At 41.0% G+C, this 10,893-nt stretch overlaps 1 protein-coding gene across 2 annotated transcripts in view; it reads right to left on the bottom strand.

The window, feature by feature from the left end:
• The window catches only part of DENND2A (DENN domain containing 2A), a 72,500-nt gene extending 62,032 nt beyond the window's left edge, over positions 1-10,468 (bottom strand). For both annotated transcript variants that reach the window (XM_087934957.1, XM_087934956.1), the window contains exon 1: positions 10,107-10,468. The gene's annotated coding sequence lies outside the window, so the exon portion shown is untranslated. The remainder of the gene's footprint in view (positions 1-10,106) is intronic.
• Positions 10,469-10,893: the final 425 nt, after the last annotated feature.

The following is a 10,893-nucleotide window of genomic DNA, read 5'->3' on the forward strand; positions in this document are numbered from 1 at the left end:
GAAGGAAGACAAGCTGCTGTGTCCCCCCCCCCTTTTTTTAAGTCCCTCTGCCCCACGGGTGGTTACTGACAACAAAACTGAACTCTGGGCACAATTTTGCACTGCTTCTCATGTTGGAGGGTTAAAGGGAGAAGATGGAAGGTTTCTGCCACCTGCTTCATTTTTATCCTTACATTTTCACAAATTTTGATGCCAAATTTGGCCAGTACAATTTCAGATTTTTAAGGGGGATAGACATGAATTGGGGGGAGTCTCATGCAAACTCACAAGTTCTGAGTAATGCACACTGTCGAACATTAATGGCAAATGGCAAATTAAAGTTCATTTTTTTTTCAGTTGAACCTTTATTTAATAGATGGCTTTTTGCTTTAATTAATTAATGTGATAAGCACCTCAACTCTGGCAAAAGTGATAGTGTATTTCCCTCCAGACAAAATTGAGCACATTACAATTTCATTGCAGAATCCATTATCTTGCTTATCAGCCACCACTGACTTGGCCAAGAAACTATGGTATTTCCCTGTATAAGAACCACTGCAAAAAAATGACAACAGCTGCTCAGACTGAGGGTGAAATCTTGGAATAGCTAAAGCTAATAGCCTGCACCATCTGTAGAAAGCAAAGGTGGAATAAGAATGTATCTGGGTATCATCAAAAGGAATGAAAAATCTGCAGAATGGGCTCTAATTGTAGTAAAAAAAGGAGGTAATGCAGACCCCACCCCTGCCTCTTAGTCCAACATACTAACCAGCTGATGTAATCATTGCTGTTCCTATACAGAGCTGGCAAAGAAACCATCACGCTCACTCTAACAGCTTGCACTAATGAAGACTGCCATTGAAGATTTCAAGAAAGCGATGGAATCTGCAACCATGATTTTATCATGCTGACCATACATGCTGACCATCTACAAAGGAAAGAACTTTGCCTATTCCTTAAAGTGCAAGGCTTCTTTTTTCCTTTCCTCAGAACTTACTGGGGATGATGAGAATTAAAGTCTATTACTAGTCTGATCTAAAGGGCATCAGTCTGGTTTTCACTAGTTTGTTTGGGTAGAGTCACCTGACAATGAAATGTGCAGCATATACATTTAATAAATAAATCAGAAAATAAAATTGATTTATATACCCCTTGGCTTGCAATTCAGGGTAGCGTGCACTATTATAAAATGCACTATTAGAACATATTACAACAGGGAGAACTTCAAAGACCCCAAAATAATGAGAAAGTCAAAATGAGTACAAAATATCCTGCTCAGAGAAAACCATGTTTTAAAGCCCTTTGATTGGCAGGTAAGGTCACAGCTATCCTAATATAGGTATTGCAGCAATCCAGATAGAGGAAGGCATGAGTGACTGTGAGTAGGGCCTCCTGATCCAGGAATGTGGGCAATTGGTACATAAGATGGATTTGTGTAAATGTCTTTTCAGTAACCAGAATCACGTGGAAAAGGCTCTTTTTAGAAAACGAAAGTTGGGTTCCATCTACCCAGGCCTCTCAGTAAATGGTCAATTAATTGTATGCATTAAGAGTACTGTGGTGCCATATTAAAACAGGAAGAAAATTCCAGCAGCAGGCTATAGTATGGAAATATTTTGTTAGAAGCTCTTAAATTAAAAATAGACCCATCCACCCCGCTGTAGTCATCTTTCCCAGCCACAATACCCTCTCCTTTTTATGGGCTATGCCAACGAATCCAATGGAATTCACATACATGAAGTCCTATCACTGAGCAAGATCATCATCATAAGAGCATTATGCATCAAGTTACGGAAGGGCACTTCTTGTGCCTTTTGCAATTCTGCAGCATGCATGTTTTGAAAATCATGTAGGAAGACCACGTTTTAGATAATTTTCAAAAATTTCCTTTCAAATGAGATAGGGCCAGCATGCACAGCATAAATGTGGAATTCTTTCCAAACGCTGTATAAGAGATCAGTTTGAATCATAGGAGCAGGAGAAAACAAGAAGGGGGAGGAGTCAGCAGCATTCTGAATTAATGCCATTAACCACTGAGATATATTGGGGAATCTTTCTTCTCAGCAACGCTCAGCCTCATTCAGCCCAATTTTCCACCCAAGCTTGCTTTTACCAATTCTCTGCAGCAGATCAAACTTCATCCCATTTTTAAAATCTAATCTGGGAAGTCTACATAACACAATGTACAGCCTCATCATAATCTAAAGGATTGCTTGTACATTCTACAATTAATGAATTTCTCCAGTACTCCGGGCATCTTATTTAAAATGCAACCCACTCTTGAACATCCAAAACATCCACTATTGGCATATTTGAATGGAAAAAAAATTTCTTTTGTTCTACTTAAGCCTTCATTACTTAAACGAAGGACAGCAATAAGCCCACTGCTTTCAAAAAGGAATGAAAAGACAAAGCAATATAAATACAAGAAGATTCAGAGATTACGTATCACACTTTGTCTTAAACACTGTAGGACAGTTCTTGCCCAAGATGGAGAAGAACCCACTAAATCTTGTGTCAGGATATATGATGATGGCGTGGCAAGAATATCTCGAATAACACTTGGAGTGCGGACAACCAATTGTAATCCTGTAGACAGATATCTCATTAGGTTTGTTGAGGTAATTCCCCATTAGGAGAATGAGCACATACAGGGAGATATATAGAGAGTAGTGTTTGAATAATACACACACAGATACACTGTACAGTAAATGTAGGTTTTTACTTCCAGAAATGTTAAGCAAAGTCCAAAATAGGCAGTCCAAAATCATTCACAGGTAAAATCAGTCAGTTTTCATCCAGGGATAATCCAAATATCAAATTCCAGTGTCAAAAACAGTTCAGTATCAGACTTACATTAAATCCAGTAATATCAGTCAATTAGAAGAAATGAAGCAACGGCAATACTTTCCAACAGAAGGAAACAGAGATACACTCACATGCTCTTTTGAGACTCAGACTAAGACAAACCAGGTTTCTGGCTCCATCTTATGGCCGTTTGAGAAACCACACCTAATTACAGTTTTGCATTTTCTTAAAGTTACAGTTTTAAAATGTTTATCCTGGTTTATATATTTCTAACCCAAATAGCTGTTAGGTGACTCATATTCCTAACAAGGTTCTGAGATCTCAAGAGGCATAGTTACTTCAAGTTCAAGAGGCAGAGAGTTTCAAGAGACAAGTGTTTGGCTACAATGGAGTAAGATGCCTAACGGCTGAGGAATGTGAGATTTTTGTGAATGTGAGATGTGAGGCATGTGAGATTTTTACTCCTGAATAGAAATAGCAGCTCAACCTGGGATATAGAATAAGAAGATATAAAGCATCTTATTAGGAACAAACTAGTACAAGAGCATCATCTATGTCAGGTCTGTCAAACTGGCAGCCCATGGGCCGGATGCATCTCACACACACACAGGCCACACCTACTCCAGCTCTGCAAAGGCAAAAAAAGGTCACATACATCATGTAACCCAATCCAGTTTGACACATCTGATTTATGACTTCGCTTTGTCTATTCCTGCATGACCTCATCAATTTGTGAACTAGAAATGTTTAATTCCTTTTGCATTTGCTAAAGATGTCTGCTCACCATGTCTCTGATTTCTATGTCTACCACTACCCTAACATTCTAAACCAATTAACATTTGGTGATTGGATTCCACCTATGGCATTTGGGTAGTAATCCCAATCAAGAATAAGATATAGTTGTCCTAAGCTTTTGAAAAAGCCATGAAGATGTCTGCTTGTAATTACTGGATTCTATTAATAGGTACAATGAAGGAACTTCTTTGAATCATTTAGTCAAGTTAAGGATGATGCATGAATGTTAATGATGGCTTCAGTTGTCCAGAAGAATAAAAAAAAGCATGAGTCAAAGTTACAGTTCAGCAATGCCTGGAAAGCCATCAGTTTCTCATCTCTGTAAATAACTTAAAAGGAAGCCTTGATTTTTTTCCAGGTGAACAAAGTCTGTATCTAGCATTTCTACTAAATTAAGCTAGACTAAATAATATTGCAAAAGACTGTCTAGTCTTGGTCACTCAAGGAAGAGCCAACGTGAAAAAGCAAATACTATCCAGAAGTGTTCGTTGCCGATTTAAACTTACAATGTAAAGTAATAAAGAGGGAGGAATAGGAAGGAGGGAAGTCCTCAGTAATACTTTTGTTGGAAGACCAATAGGATTAATCTGAATTCTTTATCAACACCATTTTTCTCAATAGAAGAGCTAAATATTAGTAGCAGAAGGCTTGTCTTAGGCTTTTTGACAGCTTTCCATATGATGGCTGAGGTTTCACAGAGTGAGAAACGTGCTCTCAAACTTAATTGTGTGGAAAAGGAAATCATCTCTCAGAGCAGAAGGAATCATTCACGGGGATCATTATCCCAACACATGTATTGTAATGCATTCTGGTTTGGTTCATGCAACCCACTAAGTCAAAATCCAATAAACCCTGTTACAGCTTTATGCGTTGTATCAATCCAGATGGAATTTTTTTCACACAAAGAAGGAGGGAGATTGCAGCCACACAAATAACAACAGAAAACATGCTTTGTTATTTTTTTTAACATTACAGGCCCCTTTTTGGACCTACGGTTATATAGGTAACAAAGCTACTCTTTATAATCATTGGAAGACTGCTAATCGATTATTATGCCTGAGGAAAAAATGCACAACAAAGGAGTCTATAAAAGCTTCTTGTCTCTAAAGATCTAAAGCATAAAGTATCACCAATAGAAATAAGGGCATGGCAATGCTTTGTAAGTATGCTCTGTAGGATTGATTTTTCACACTTGACAGATCTTGGATCAGGGGTTTCTGCACCACATGACTGTGGCTGTCATCTGGAAATGCCCTCTAAAAAGGAAAGAGTTCTTGGGATTTATGAAAAACAATTCTAGCATTAGCAGGAGAACTTGCACAAATTCAATTCTCCATCAGTTGCTGCAATCCTAACTCTACAAAAACAGTTGTGCATGTTTTATTAAGACAGTAACACAAACTTCTCCTGAAGCACATTCATAACCACCGGGAGCAAAAGAGTCACACAAGATAATCACAAAAGTGTCAACAAACATTAAGTTAAGTTGCCATTGTCCAGGTGCAACCTGGAGTACTTTTCTGTGGTTTATCACTCTTACACAGGGGATTTTCAAGATGTATCAAGAACACCACAGATATAAACAGACTAAAGAAGCCACATCTGCTCCTTCCAAATATTGAAAACAGTAGGGGTTGTTTTTTTTTAACCAAGGCCTTTAATACACCCACCAAGTTACTCCCAAGAATTAGGGGAGGGGGAGAAAAACAGAGGAAAAGGAGCAAGCAGAAGGCACACTAACTTTACAATAGTTATGTCACTCAAATCATTTAGTTAACCATCCCACTACGATTTCATCTTAAAGAAATTACAACCTTCAAAAGTCTTTTGAGGTTGAGCCTTTGAGGAAGACACAGCAAGCTGGCAATTTAACTTGCCATTGGAACAAACCAGATGCTACTGACTGTTATGTGGAATGTCTATGGAGGTGGGAGGAAGGGAAGAAGCTTTTTCATGAACCTTTTCCCTAAACGCTTCAAGATGCATTCTCAAAATGCTAGTGAGGTTTTCGTTTGTAAGCAGGAGTGGCAAGAAGGGGAGGGATTGGCTGCACAACTGTTTGTAATTGCACAGTTACACCCCAGATTACTGGATAAGGAAGGCAATGGATGAAAATATGTACTTGATTGGAAGAAATTTTGTGCAGGATTTCACTTTTATTATTAATTAATTTTACACTGCTGGAGTTCCTTGTTTAGCTGTCTTCAGACACTTCCTAAACTCTTTTTATCTCCAGCAAAAGTGCCCTTGCATTTTCCATACCATTTAATTTTAACCATTCCTTGCTCTCTCTTTAATGACAATCTCTGCAACTGTATTTCTTCTCCATATATATTATAAATGTATAGGTAGTCCTTGACTTACGACCACAATTGAGTCCAAAATTTCTGTTGTTAAGTGAAAAGTTCTTAAGTGAATGTTGCCCCATTTTACGATCTTTGTCACAGGTTGTTAAGTGAATCACTGCAGTTGTTAACTTAGTAACACAGTTGTTAAGTGAATCTGGCTTCCCCAATGACTTTGCTCATCAGAGGGTCGCAAAAGGTGATCACATAAATATGTGATAAACATAAATATGAATCAGTTGCCAAGTGTCTGAATTTTGATCATGTGACCATGGGGATACTGCAACAGTCGTAAATATAAAAACAGTCATATGTCACTTTTTCAGTGTGTTGTAACTTCAAATGGTCCCTAAATGAACTGTTGTAAGTCAAGGACTACCAGTATTACTCGAGCAGAGTAGACCAGAGAAACAAGCATTTTACTGCAGCTACAACTTGGTTATACCAAGAATACTAAGCAAGAAAAAGGTTTTCTAGGTTAATTTCCCCACATAGATTTGAGACTGCAGCTCTCAAAACTCATAGAATGGAACTTCCAGAGTAGCATCCCAACATATCTGGAAGGCGCTACTATAGGTTAGAAAATGCTTCTTCAGATTGCAGGCAAACCCTACCTTCAAGAAAGAAATCACATGCACCCAACCTAGTACAACAGTATACACCAACTTCTTTGGGACAATGAATTTATCTTTTTGATGACATACTAGAGCAGAAGTATTCACTAAAGAGTAGGACAGACTGGGACATTAAAAGATTGGGGGGGGAGGGGGGGAAGGCAGAATGAAAACATGTAATTTGCATTACATTCATAAAACAAGCTTGAAAATATGATTTGTGTATTTAATAATCTCCCTTCTGTCACATTATTGCAATTTGTTGGCAACTGTTGAGGATCTAGTCCTTGGGGAAGGGGTGTGTGATTCATTTGGCATCTGGGTTGTGTATTTCTATGGTAGATTTCCTCTTTAAAATCATACATCAGAAGCAAATATTGAAGGAGAATCAAAGACAGCATCTGCTGTAAGAGTACCATCTTTTCTTCAGTTCAAGCATCTAACGGACTTAACATCCTCACTATGTATTTTTAAAATAGCAATGCCTCCATCTTAAATTCACTTCTGCCTCTAAATTGTCTAATGTTGACAGGGAGGATTAAAATTATATTCCAGGATATTTTTTTTTTTAAAAAGCACAAGGCATGTACCTGAAGATGAAAAAAAGAGGCAGCTGAGACCTGTAGAAAGATAAAGATAGAAATGAGCCATTGCTACAGGTCTCAGAAATGTGTTGGCTTCTTCCTCCTCACCCTATCGCGTCCCACCCCACCCCACCCCATTCACACACACACACCATACACACACACACACTTTCCTGTAATGTTATAATTTAGTGGAAAAATGTGTGTCTCTGTTGCTCTACTTAGGCATCTGGTGCTAGAAATTTAAAACATTGCACAAAGTTATGGAACATTTCATAGCTACATCCAAAAAGCTCTGACACAATGCAACAATTATCACAATTTTCTAGTCAAAGAAAACCTGTCATTTCCAAACACACACAATATTTTGTGGGGGGGGAGGCACAAAAGATTGGAAGGGTATCTCAGATCAAAACACTGCCATATTTCCATTGCTTAAAAGCTAAATGGTAATTGCCAGATGGCAACTATTTACAAACAATAGTCTAATAATCAGCACCTTGAAATGAACCATCTCCTAACTATCCAGTGATTCTCCATTTCACTATGGAAGTATGACTCTAACTTAGATTTATCCTTACCTACCAACAGACAGCCTGATGAGGTGGTAAGCAAGAACAGGTGTGTCAGAATACCGATATTGTGAATAAAGAAACATACAAAAAAAATGTACAGGTGGCTCAAGTGGGAATAAAACTGTCACCACAAAACTTAGTTCTCCACCATTTTCCAGGATTGCATTGTTTATTTGTGGAGTCCTTAATGGACTCTGAGCTTGATTACGTGCAGATATTTCACCCCTCAACTCAGTTACATCAGCAGTACAAATCAATGTGAGGTTTGCTCCTTGTTTATATGCAGTAGTTTTCCTTGTCATTATTGGTGAGGATGTGACTCAGGCATCAGGCTAGAAACTCAGAGGCCATGAGTTCTAGTCCCAGTTTGGCCACAAAAATCAACTGGGTGATCTTGGGCTAGTCACTTTCTCTTGAAAGGAGGCAATGGCAAGCTACTTTGAAAACCTTTCTAAGAAAACTGCAGGAACTTGCACTGGAAGTCTCTCAGGATCAGACACATATGAAGGATTGAACGAAGAAAAAAGTCCTTCATTGAAGTATTGCTTCCTGCTTGTTTGTCTGGTGTTTAATCCCTGCTTATGTTTATTGGCTGAACAAAGCAAAAAAAAAAAAAATCCCTGGCTAGCAGTGGTGGGATTCCAATTTTTTTTACTACTAGTTCTGTGGGCATGGCTTGGTGGGCGTGGCAGGGGAAGGATACTGTAAAATCTCCAGTCAGAGGTGGTATTTTCTGGTTCTCTGAACTACTCAAAATTTCTGCTACGGGTTCTCCAGAACTGGTCAGAACCTGATGAAGACCACCTCTTCTGGCTAGGGTATCTGTTGGGGGTTTCTTTTTTGCTTGTTTGCCTGGTGTTAATCTCTGTTTATCTAGGTGCCAGCTGCTGGAGCGGATGTACTGGGGTCTATTTCTTTCTTAGCTTTATTTCACTTGAATGATACAGTAGAACCCCTGGTCACAACCATAATTTGTTCCAGAACTTTGGCAATTTTTTTGTCTTCTAATGTTTCATCTTCAGGAATTTCTGGGTCTGGGGTCATGTTTGATCGCCACCTGAGTGAGTATGTGTTTGTGACCAGATTCAAACATTTTGTGAATTTTTTGGTCGGAACCCGATTTGGTCATGGTCAGAAGAGTTTGTGACCAGAGGTTCTACTGTATGTAAATGTGGTTTATTTCCATGTGTCTATTGACCCCACTAATACTGATTAAATTCCCTAGTCAGGTAATGAAATGTCTGCAAGCAACCAATCTCTGAGTAGCAAGGGCTCCACCATTCAGTCCTGAGCTATGTACGTTCCCTTCTATGAAATCATTTCCCTTAAGAAATAGAGAATTATCCAATAACCTTAACAAGAAACAACCTAGGAATTTGTTATCAATTTTCCACTCTTTACACTTACTGTACTCTTTTCAAAGCAAAGCTTTATCCACCTTAAAGAATTATCTGATTTTTTTTCCGCTACTCTCCTTCAGTTCTTTGTGAAGCTTTTCTCCTTTTAAATTTAGATGCACCGTCACTCCTCCCTTCGTCTTCTTGAAAGCATCACAAAGGCCAAATAAATTATTTAATGCAGGCAGGGAAAGGGAAAATGTTATAGAAAAGCACAGAATAACTCGACAGATGTGGCTCAGAAGCAAGTTCCATTCCGTGTGTGGGGGTGGGTGGGGGGGGGTATTTTGATACCCGGAGGTACTGTAACAAAATACAAATGGACTCCCAATAGAGTTAAATTAAACAGGCCTGAAGCAAACCAGACAAACCCTGAAATTGCTTTTTAAAGAGATCCCTAGAAAGTTTTAGCATATTTGAGGGAGCTGTTTGGGGAAACACGGAATTGAGAGACACAAAGAGCCCCTCCCTCCCCAATCAACCAAATCCTTTCTATGTATCTCGTAGTAAAACTAACCATTTCCAGCAGGAGCGCCCGCATCTTTTCGCAGCCAGTCACTCTTTCTCGCCTCTGGGGAATCCATTGCACCAAACCATCCTCTTTCTATCCCACGTTCCGCCCTTCCATCTCCGGAGAGGCCGGACACCCGTCAGTCCCGGAAAGGGGTACCCAAAGATCACCCCAACTTTACGAGCGCACCCCTGGTCCTTCCACCCGCGACCTTCCCCCCGTTATTCAAGCTCCTCCGTCCGCGCCATCCCGCGCGTAAAAACCTCGCTCGGCCGCTTCTCCAACGCGACTCCACCCAGCAAAACACCTCCCCGCGCCGCATCGATCCCACCAGCCAAGCTTCCCCGCGCGGAGGAAATCACCAAATTCCCCCCACCTCCTCTTCTTCCCAAAAAGTCCGTGGGGAATTCCTCCGCCCCCCACCCCCCGCCCCTGCCTCCTTCGACATGGGCAGCGAGCGCAGAAGAGCGCGAGGTTGCAGCCCCGGCGCCGACCTACTTTGCTCCACGAGGGTCCGCGGGCTGCTCTCCGTCCTCATCTTGGGGCGCTCCAATCGCAGCGGGGCCGCGGCCGCGGCAGCCTCGGGTCGCATAGCTTGCTCGCCCCCCCTTTCCCTCCCTTTTGTTAGCCCTTTACGGCTCCGAAGGACGCGCCTCTCGCTCCCACGGTCGACGAACTGGCCCTTCTCCGCTGGGCGCTCTGCGAGGGTCCTGCTCCGCTTTCCGTCTCTCGCAACTGCTTCCTTGCCCGGATTTCTCTCGTCTTTCGGAGGCTGTTTCCTCCCCGCGACCATCGGCGCTTGGGCTCCCCGCCCCGCCAAGCCCCGAGCATGCGGCGCGCTCTCGCTCCCTTTTCAAAGCTTAGGATGTTAATACCACCCTTTCTTTCCCCTCCGCCTCTTCCCCCGAAGCCTTTTCTTCCCACCCCTCCCCGGCCTGACCCATCTTGACTCCCTTCCAGTGAGCTAATCTACTGCTGGCTGAAAAACAGGCCCTGTTTCTATGGAAACCCCGGATACGGGAGAATTTGGGGAGGGGGTACTGTTGAGGCTGCGGAGACGTTTGGGGTCCCCCGGGTGAAAAAGTGAGGATGCACTGTAGAGGGGAAGCGTCTCAATTCTGTTGGGTTTTCCTCTTTAAAAAAGAAAGAAAGAAAAATCATGTTTTTTAAAAACATTCCCCCTGATTTTGCTATCAAAGGAGGTGTGTTTATGGTGAGTGCTTTGTGGAACTGAAAGCAGAAGAATTAAAATAATACAACATGGTAAGTTAGATTCACCACAGTT

The sequence above is a fragment of the Pseudonaja textilis genome, chromosome 5 (genome assembly GCF_049901715.1).
Source record: "Pseudonaja textilis isolate UNSWEBS1 chromosome 5, rPseTex1.2, whole genome shotgun sequence".
In the NCBI taxonomy this organism is placed as follows: domain Eukaryota; kingdom Metazoa; phylum Chordata; class Lepidosauria; order Squamata; family Elapidae; genus Pseudonaja; species Pseudonaja textilis.